We start from the raw sequence: 10,257 nt of genomic DNA on the forward strand, positions 1-10,257 counted from the left end.
TTATCAGGCAGGACAAAAGTCAAGATAGCTGGCGATGGCCTGGGATACAGTGGATGACCTTGGCATCTTCAATGTCTGGCCAAATTCTAAGGTCCACAGTGCCTGCTTCAGCCACCTTCATGGCTGTTGGAACAAATTGTTTTCATCCACCCATTCTGCTGGGGGAAATCTTCACATATTTGGGGTAGACATCACCTTAACTCACCAACAGGTTCGAGGCCTGTTGGTTAGTCCTAACCTGGTTTAGCCCATCTGCCTGGACGATGTTACTGGGGTGTGGCTGCTGCATATTCTGTAGCTTCTTGGAGCCACAGGTAAAAGTCTTTAAATGGTATTTGGTGTATATGGTACTGTATATATGATCATCACGTATACAGTATATGGTTATATTGTCCATTTATATCATTCTTTCCATTTACATTATAGCAGTTACTATAGATAGATAGATAGATAGATAGATAGATAGATAGATAGATAGATGGATAGATATGATTTTCCTGCCTCTGCTTACTTCACTTTGAATCAATTCATGTCTTTCCACGCATTCATTTTATTTTTTGTTTTTTTAGCGCAGCAATGCTGCATTACACTCAAGTACCACAATTTATCTAGCCATTCCACAATCAATGAGCATTTACTTTGTTTATGATTCTTTACTATCATGACAAGTGTTACTTTTAAAAAGGTTGGTATACATGGAGTCTTTCTTTATATCAATGACCTCCTTGGGGTGTATTAGCAATAAAATCTCTGGGTTAAAGGATATGAACATTTTCATCATTTTATTTTATTAATTCATATTTTTTTCCAAAATGGTTGTACTAATCCATAGTTCCACCAAAAATGGTATGCATTCTTGGTGATTATATCAGATACTATTTTTTTAAAAATGACTCAATTTTTGTATGGTTGGTCTATTAGTTGGATTTGTGCCATAATGAATCATGAACTGCGAGGCTTCCTGAGGGAGGGACAGGAGGCAGCATGTGCCAGGCAAGTCAAACCACGACCGCCACCTTGATCTCTACCTCCCAAGACCCTGATGGCGATAGCCTAGGACCCTGAACCTTAGAGCCTTAGAAATAGCATAGATCCAAAGACTACAGACCCTGTTTTCAGGCCAGAATCCTCAGTCTTCATCCACGGAAGCAACTTCTGGAGAGATGGAAAATGGCAATTGTTTCTCTGGGTGCTTCATTCAGCTCCTGCTTCCTCAGCAGCTGTAGATACTGAAGACCAGAAAAATAAAGATCTTGCTGCCGAAGTCACTTGCATTGTCAAATGGGTCAATGTGAGAAACACATATAATTTTATTAGAAAATACTAAAAAAGATTGTTGTTCAGTTGTTGCAGTTGTGTCAGACTCTCTGGGACCCCATTTGGGGTTTTTTATTTAATTTATTTAATATATTTAGTTTTAGCACTGATTTTCACAAGAGTTTGAATTACAAATTTTCTCCCCATTTCTACCCTCCCGCCCACTCCAAGATGGCATATATTCTGGTTGCCCCATTTGGGGTTTTCTTGGCTGAGATACTGGAGTGGTTTGCAATTTCCTTCTCCAGCTCATTTGACACACGAGGAAATCGAGGCAAACAGAGTGACTTGCCCAAGGTCACACAGCTAGTAAGTATTTGAAGCCAGATTTGAATTCAGGAAGATGAGTCTTCCTGACTCCAAGCCTTTCACTCTATCCAGTGAGCCAGTTAGCTGTCCTAAAGAAGATGCATTACTGTTTATTTTTGTTGTTTCTCCTGTTAGAAAGTGAACTCCTAGAGAGCAGGGACTGGTTTTTCCCCTATTTGTAACTCTAGCAAAATGCTTTTCTCATTTTTTCATGGAATACAAAATAAGGTTTTCAAAATTCTATTCTAAGTGTGTCTATCTCTTCTTCAAAGTAATTTTATGATTAGGTAACACTTTCAGGATTTCTATTGTGTAAAACTATAATGCCTACAGCTTTTTCAGATTTTTCCCTCTTCAGATTTAAGTATCTTCTTAATTTCCACTCATTTCATCTAATCTGGGATTAGGAATTAAATTATTTCTTTTGATTGCCTTGTATGGATCTACTAGCTGTGTGACTCTGGGGACATTACTTACCTTCCTCAACTGAAAAATGGGAATAACGAGATCGTACCTGCTTCCCATGGTTCTTGTGAGGATCAGATGAGATAATATTTGTAAAGCACTTGGCACAGTGGTTGGCACATAGTAGGTACTTCAGAGTGATTGCTTCCCTCTGCCACATTGTTGTAAAACTTGCAGTTGAAGATGCTGTTGAAACAAAGCAGTAGGATGCTCTAGTTTGCTAAGATCTATTTCCAGGCAATTCAGAACTATGCCTCAAAAGTCAGTGAGCTGACCCAGCCACACTAGGTCTATAGGCCAAAGAGATCCAAGATAGAGAAAGAGGACTCATGCACAAAACTATTTACAGAAGCTCTTTTTGAAATAGCAAAGAAATTGGAAACTAAAGGGCTGCCATCAATTGGCGAGTGGCTGAATCAATAATGGTAAATATTACATTAGCAAGCCTTAAACAATTATAATATGGGCAGTTTCAGAGGAAACTGGGAAGACCTGTATCAACTGATGCAGAGTGAAATGAGCAGAGTTAGGAGAAAAAGTATATAATGACAAAAATACAATAAAGAAAAACAGCTTTGGATGACGTTAGAACTGTAGTCAATGCAATGTTAGACCATGATTGGACCAAAGATGAAATATGATGACCACCTCTTGCCAGGAAAGCGAAAGACTTGTAGCTAGGTAGTTCATTGGATAGGCTGATGGACCTGGATTCAGGAGCACCTGAGTTCAAATCCTCCCTCAGATGCTTACTATCTGTGTGACCTTGGGGAACTCAGTCTCTATCTGCCTCAGTTTCCATATAGGTAAAATGGGGATAATAGTTGTATTTACCTCCCAGGGTTGTTGGGAGAATAGAATGTGATAATATGCACAAAGTGCTTAAAATGCCATATAAATTCAAGATATTGTTATTATTAATTATTTTCATTATTACTTAAATGCAGAATAAGATTTTTGGATGTGCAATTTGTTTTGCTGGACAATAGATACTTGGGATGAGTTTTCTTATTCTTTTAAAATTACTCAATGGCGGGAAAACGTGGTAGGGAAAAATACTTATAAAAGAATTTTAGAAAGTTTAAGAAATTTAAAGAAAATTTAAGAATTTTTTAAAAAGAAGTAAAGGACCAGCACTACGTGTTTTGGGGAAAAAGGATGTTTCTAATTTTATAATGATATAGTGCTGGGGGCAGCAAGGTGGTACACTGGATAGTGTGCCAAACCTGGAATAAGGAAGACTCATCTTCCTGAGTTAGACCTGATCTCAGACTCTTACTAGCTGTGTGACCCTGGGCAAGTCACTTAACTGTCTTTGCCTCAGTTTCCTCATTTGTAAAATTACCTGGAGAAGCAAATGGAAAACTACTCCAGTATCTTTGCCAAGAAAACCCCAAATGGAGTCCCAAAGAACTGGACACTACTATGACACACACACACACACGTGTATGTGTGTATGTATATGTGCGAGTTCTTTTTGTGGTGGCAAAGAACTGGAAATCAAGGAGATGCCCATAACTGGTGAATGGCTGAACAAGTTGTGGTATATGGTTGTGGCAGTATACTATTGCGCTATAAGAAATGATGAGCAGGATGGTTTCAGAAAAACCTCGGAAGATTTATATGAAATGATACAAAGTGAAGTGAGCAGAACCAGGAGAATATTGTACACAGTAACAGCAACATTGTATGATGATCAACTGTGAATGACTTAGTTTAGCTACAAGACAACGATCCAAGGCAATTCCAAAGGATCCATGTTAAAAAATTCTACTTACCTACAGAGAGAACTGATGAACTCTGAATGCAGTTTGAAGATATTTTTCTTGTTTTTTAATCTGTTTTCTTTTGCAACATGGCTAATATAGAAATGTTTTGCATTACTTCACACATATAACCAATATAGAATTGCTTGCCTTCTCAAGGAAGGGGGAGGGGCAGCAAAGAGGAGCATTCGTTTAAAAACGAATGTTAATTTTTTTTACATGTAATTGGGAAATATTTAACAAAATAAATAAAAATATATTGGGAAAATACACCTACACACAATTGTATATTCACACTCACACACTCACAAGGCAGTAGCGTTGCCTGCATAGACATACCTCCATAACCACTCAAGAATTCACAAAGACACAAAGTTTCATCCCCTCCTAGATATATCCTGATTGGGCATAGATACTTGCCTCCAGCAAATTCCTGTTGCCAGGGTAACAGGTGGCTCTATTCTCCTAAACTGAGGAAGTAAGGAGAGGGGAAAAAAACCATTTACTAAGTTCCGACTATGTTCCAGGCACTGTGCTAAATGATTTACAATTACTATTTCACTGATCCTTATGACAACACTAGGTGGTAGGAACTATTGTTATCCTCACTTTATAGTTGAGGTAGACAGGTTAAGTGACTCACCCAAAGTCACACAGCTACTAAGTATCTGGTACAGAATTTGAAATCAAGTGTCCCTAACTCTAGGGCCAGCACTCTACAGGCTGCAATACGTAGGTCCCTCACACTTGACTTGGAGAAAACATGTGTGGAAGGACAGTATTCATTAAACCCATAGTGCAAATTGCCTTATTCTACCCTGCCACTCCGATGAGGGCATACTGGAAACAAATATTGCTACTAATTGTCCCTTTGAGACCCTCTCAAACTCCTTCCCAAAGTCCACCCCTTCGAGAAAATACCGTGAGGACTTTAACCTGGGCTCTAGGCCAATAGGCGGGTTCATTTACAAATGGAAACGAGAAATTCAAGCCCTTGCTACCTTCCTGTAATCATGGACCAGGCTCAGGCCAAATGACCGAGGGGGTGGAAATGGTCTGTGGACAGGACCGGAAGTGGGGTCAGGCCATTGCCCCAGCAGTCCTGAGAAGCAACACCTATTCCAGGCAGACATTCTCCCGCTGCCTCTCCTCAGACCCTGCTCCAGGCAAACTGTGCATGGAGGTATTTCATTTGGGGATTAAGGTAATTCTCTCCCCTTTCTCAGCCCTTTCTGGCCCTTTTAGAATTCCACAGAATCACAGAACCTAGAAGAGACCAGAGAGATCATGTAACACAACGTACTTGAAGAGTAATTCCTTCTCTAACATATAGCCATTCAGCCTTTGCTTGAATACCTCCAATGATGGGAAACTCACCACCTCCCAAGGCAGCCATTCTACTTTGGGACAGTTTTAATTGTTATAAAGTTTTTTTTTTCCTGGTACTGAGCTTCTGTCTGTCTGCAACTTTCACCCCATGCTCCTGTTTCTTTCCTGTGGAGCCAAGCAGAACCAATCAATCAATCAACATGCATTGAAATGCCAAGCAAGACTTTATGGTTGATCCTGGAGATAATAGGGAGTCCCTGGAATTTATTGGGTAGGAGAGTGATACGGCCAGGTCTATACTTTAAGACAATCACTGTGGCAGCTGAGTGGAGGATGGATTGGAATGAGCAGAGACTTGAGGCAGGAAGGCCAACTAGGAGGCTAGTGAAATAGCCCGAGGTGAGAGGTGATGAGGGCTTGAACTCTTGGCCCAATGCATGGCTGGTAGGGAAGCCTAGTGAATATCAGGACTTGGTCTGTCCCAGTCTAGAGACCCTGGAAGCGTTCTGTATAACCAGCCTTCAGATACCGATGGACAGCTGCCACATATAGCCCTTTCAGTCTTCTCTTCTCCTGGTGGAACATCTCCATTTCCTTCAGCTGATCTTCATAAAGTATGGTTTACAGACACCTCACCATGATCCTCCCCCTTAGTTTGGAAGTTTCCAGTTTGTCAATATCCTGCATAAAATGAGGCATCCACAACTAAGCTAGGTGGATAAGCACCAGACCTGGAGTTAGGAAGACTCGTCTTCCTGAGCTCAAAATTAGCCTCAGACACTTCCTAGCTGTGTGACCCTGGGCAAGTCACTTAACCCTGTTTGCCTCAGTTTCCTCATCTGTCAAATGACCTGGAGAAGGAGAAGCCAAACCATTCTAGCATCTCAGCCAAGAAAACCCCAAAGGGTCTCGGAGAGTCAGACATGGCTCAAAAATGACTGAACAACCGCAACAATTCTAGATGTGGTCTGACCAGAACAAAATACAATGGAACTATCACTTTCCTTCTTCTGGACACTACACTTATATTAAGGCAGCCTAAAATCACATTAGCTTTTTTTTTGGACTATTAGTTCATACTGTTGACTCCCATTGAACTTGCAATCCCCTAAGAACCGTGGATATCTTCTCCCCACATGATCAACCTGAAATCTAGCCATATTTCCCCTATCCAATACTAATACAATTAATTTTTTTCCAATTAGTATTTTATTTTTCCCCAATTACATGTAAACAATTTTTAACACTCATTTTTAAGACTTTGAGTTCCAATTCCCTCCCTCCCTGCCCCCTTCATTGCAATTGATTTTTTTGAACCTAAATATAGAACTTCACATTTGTCTTTGAGAAATTTCATCTGATTAAGTTTGGTCCATCTTTCAATCCTTTGGAGACCAATTTTGGATCTCAATTCTGTGAAATAATGTGCTACCTAATACTTTCGGGCTTCATGGGCTAGTGATATAACATATTTCCTGCTTAGACACAGGTTAGAATAGGTGACCTTATTAGAGGTCCACAACAACCCTGTAAGAATCTGTGATTCTGTCAGAGGGAAGCTTTTGATCATTTAATTCATGCTAAAAACTTCAAGGAATTTCTGCTTACTCCATTCCATAGGTATTTGAAAAGAGTACCTCAGGGCCATGTTTCATTTCATGTAGAATGCTCACAAATGAATGAACTTAATGCCAAATGATCCCCAAATGGAGGAATTTCAGGCATCAAAGCTGTAGCTTTCTCAGCCCTTAAAATCATCTCTCAAAAGTGACTGTGAATTCTATCTTTTCATATGTTTGGACCTGTCTCTGTTCTAGAGCCCACTTTTTTGGCTGATGAGCTGGGTCTCTATTTTTCTTGGGAAAGATTGTTCCAGAGTTGGCAAGTCTCTCCCTGCCCTTCCCACAAAGCTTGCTTACCTCTTCTCAGCTCCCTCCCTGGACCCCACTTCCTATCCACTTTCTCCTTGCTCAGTGACAATTGTCCTGCTTCATAGAAACTGAAGATGTTGCCCCTGCCAGAGTCAGGCAAATGCTGCAGATGTTGTAGCCAACTGGGAACTCCCCCACTTTGAACTTCATCTGATTTGGGTCTTTCCCTAACCTTCACAACAGGATATTTCTGCTCCCACCCGCATCCTCAACGCAAAGCAAAGATTTTCCAAGGGAACTCACGGCCCTCAGAAATTCCCTCACCATGTTCCCTGGAAGGGGTAGAAGGATATCCTTCCGTAATATACCAGTAATGTGGATTTCTTGGATTATGAATGCTGAAAGGAGGGGAGTGGGCAGGGTACAACTATTTTATTTGTATTTATTCCGTTGCCCTGACCTGGAAAGTCCCAAATTGCCAAGCACATCAAGATATCTATTCAGAGATAGCTAACTACCTAACCATCTGCCCTAGGGGAGAGAACAAGGCTGACTGGTCTATATTTCAGTTTGGGAGACAGGCTGGTGTCAGTAAAGGACCTTAGGTGCCCAGGAGGAAAAAAGTTCTATTTCATAGACCCTATTTTCCCCTTCTCTTTTTTGTTAATCTATCATTTACCCCCTTTTTCAAAATCCAACTCAAAACTCTAAGAAGCCTACTCACTCTGAACCTAGTCCATTTCTTTTTAGCACCTGCAAAAGGAAGAAAGGAAAGAAAGAAAGAAGAAAAGAATGAACATGGAAGGAAAGAAGGAAGGAAGGAGGGAAGGAGGAAAGGAAGGAAGGAAGGAAGGAAGGAAGGGAGGGAGGGAGGGAGGCAGGATCAGGTACTAGTTTTCAGCTGATTTATATATGGCTTGTTTAGGGCAGGATCATCCCAGCCATAGCATCTACACCCAGGACAACATAAAGGAAGTACAATCATTACAAACATTCTTGAGTATAGGCCTGTCTTAGGTACCATTCAGTTATACAATAGGACAATACAGCCCTGGATGACTTTATGTTCTAAATAGCAAGACAAGACAGACTAGTGAGTACTTCATTCCTTCAGAGAGCCATAATTCTGCAGTGTGGGTACTCATGGGATCATAGATTGAGAGCAAGAAGGGACCTCAAAAGCCGTCTAGTCCAACACCAATCTTACAGATGAGAAACCTGAGGTCCTTGAGGGATAAGTGACTTGCATAAGCTCACTCTGGCAGTAAGTTGTTAGAGGTGGGATTTTAACCCAGGTTTCCTAGCTCTTGGGGCAGCTAAGTGATACAATGCCAGGCCTGGAGTCAGGAATATCTTACTGAGTTCAAATCTGGCTTCAGACACTTAGCTAGCTGTGTGACCTTGGACAAGTCACTTCAGCCTGTTTGCCTCAGTTTCTTCCTCTGTCAAATGAGCCGGAGAAGGAAATGGCAAACCACTCCAGTATCTTTGTCAAGAAAACCCCAAATGAGGTCACTAAGAGTCAGACACAGCTGAAAGGAGTGAGGGTGAACAACAACAACCCCCGACTCTTTGCATTGCATCTCATCCTCTGAACACTGATCACAACCCCCGTTATATAGTAAATGACCTTCAAGAATTGACTATGGCTGAAAAATCCATCACCCTGTGACCAAGTGATCCATCTCTTTGTTAGGTTGGTCCTTGAATATCAGACACACACCCTATCATTGGGCTCACACTCAGAGTATTTCCGTCTTGGTAAAAGCTACCAAAGTCTGTGCTGCTGCTTCTCTAGTATAGCCTTCAAGACAATAGAATCCTCGCCACACCATGTTGAGCCATCAGAGGAGGTGTTTTATGGAAGAGATATAAAAACACAGAAATGTATACAATTAAGTCCTTTTGTAAAAAATAAATTTAGGGAATAGGATGTCCTGGTCAATTCAACATTGACCAGTTAACATGTTCACCACATATTAATGATCTCTTTCAAAGAACTAGAATTCAAAGAAATATGTGTGGAATGTTAAAGCCTTAGTGAGTGTAAGACCATCATTCTTTAGGGATTCACTTTCCAGGAAGGGCTTTGCAAATGTGAGCTAGAGTCATTATATTTAAGAGGTCATATGCATAAAAGCTTATGCTGTGGAAAATATCAGCTCTTTTTCTCACCTATCTTGAGTTTTTTACTAAGAAAAAAAAGAAGAAAAACTCAACCTTTTCAGATATTAGAAGTGGGCAAATGGTGTCCTAGAACTCCAGAGGAGGAAGGAACTCTAGATTCTATTTCAGCTACCTTATTTTGTAGAGAGGGAAACTGAGGCTCAGTGGCTATTCTTTTCCTTTTCCTAGAGAAACATCTTTATGTTGTGGTTTTTCAATAGATTTTTAAAAATTAGATATCACTTTATCCTTGCCAAATTTTAAGTGATAATTGGCAAAGAATTCTTGTACAGTTGGGGGTAGCTGGTCCTTAAAGGCTTTTCAAGAAGTAAGAGCAATAGCTTCATTAAAGTGGTTTTAGCTGACATCTTTTAATCCCAGGGCATATACTGCTCCACTCTACTCACAATTCCAGTGTTTCAGGAACAGAACATAATGGAAAGGGTAGTTGACTTGAAGTCAGGAGACCTGGGTAGCTGTGTGATCGTGGTCAACTGACAACTTCTTAGAACTTTAATTTTCTCTTCAGCAAAATGAGAATGATATATTTGTACTACTTACCTCATGGGGTTGTTTTGAAGAAGGGCTTATGAACCTTAAAACACTAAGAAAAGTGAATTATTAATGCCTCTAATTCTGACCCTCCTTTCCTCTAACCCTTTCCAAACATTCACATCTCTGGCTTTGGTCTTTGATTTGTTCCTTTCAATGCAATTCTAAATTCTATGATCCTATTACATTTCTTTTTTAAAGATCAAATGAGATAGTGTTTATTTTTAATAATATTTTATTTCCCTCCCAATTACATTTAAAAACAAATTTAAACTTTTTAAAAAAGTTTTGATTTCCAAATTCTATCCTCCTTCCCTTCTGCCTGAGATAGGAAGCAATCTGATATAGGTTATACATGTGCAACTATGATCCTATTATCTATGATTCTCTGACTTCCATAACTTGTGAGCCTACCATCCTGATGTTCAGACTCAGCTCAAACTTGGACTTTATTGCCCAGCAGATCTTCAGGTCTTCAATAT

The sequence above is a fragment of the Trichosurus vulpecula genome, chromosome 4 (genome assembly GCF_011100635.1).
Source record: "Trichosurus vulpecula isolate mTriVul1 chromosome 4, mTriVul1.pri, whole genome shotgun sequence".
Lineage (NCBI taxonomy): Eukaryota > Metazoa > Chordata > Mammalia > Diprotodontia > Phalangeridae > Trichosurus > Trichosurus vulpecula.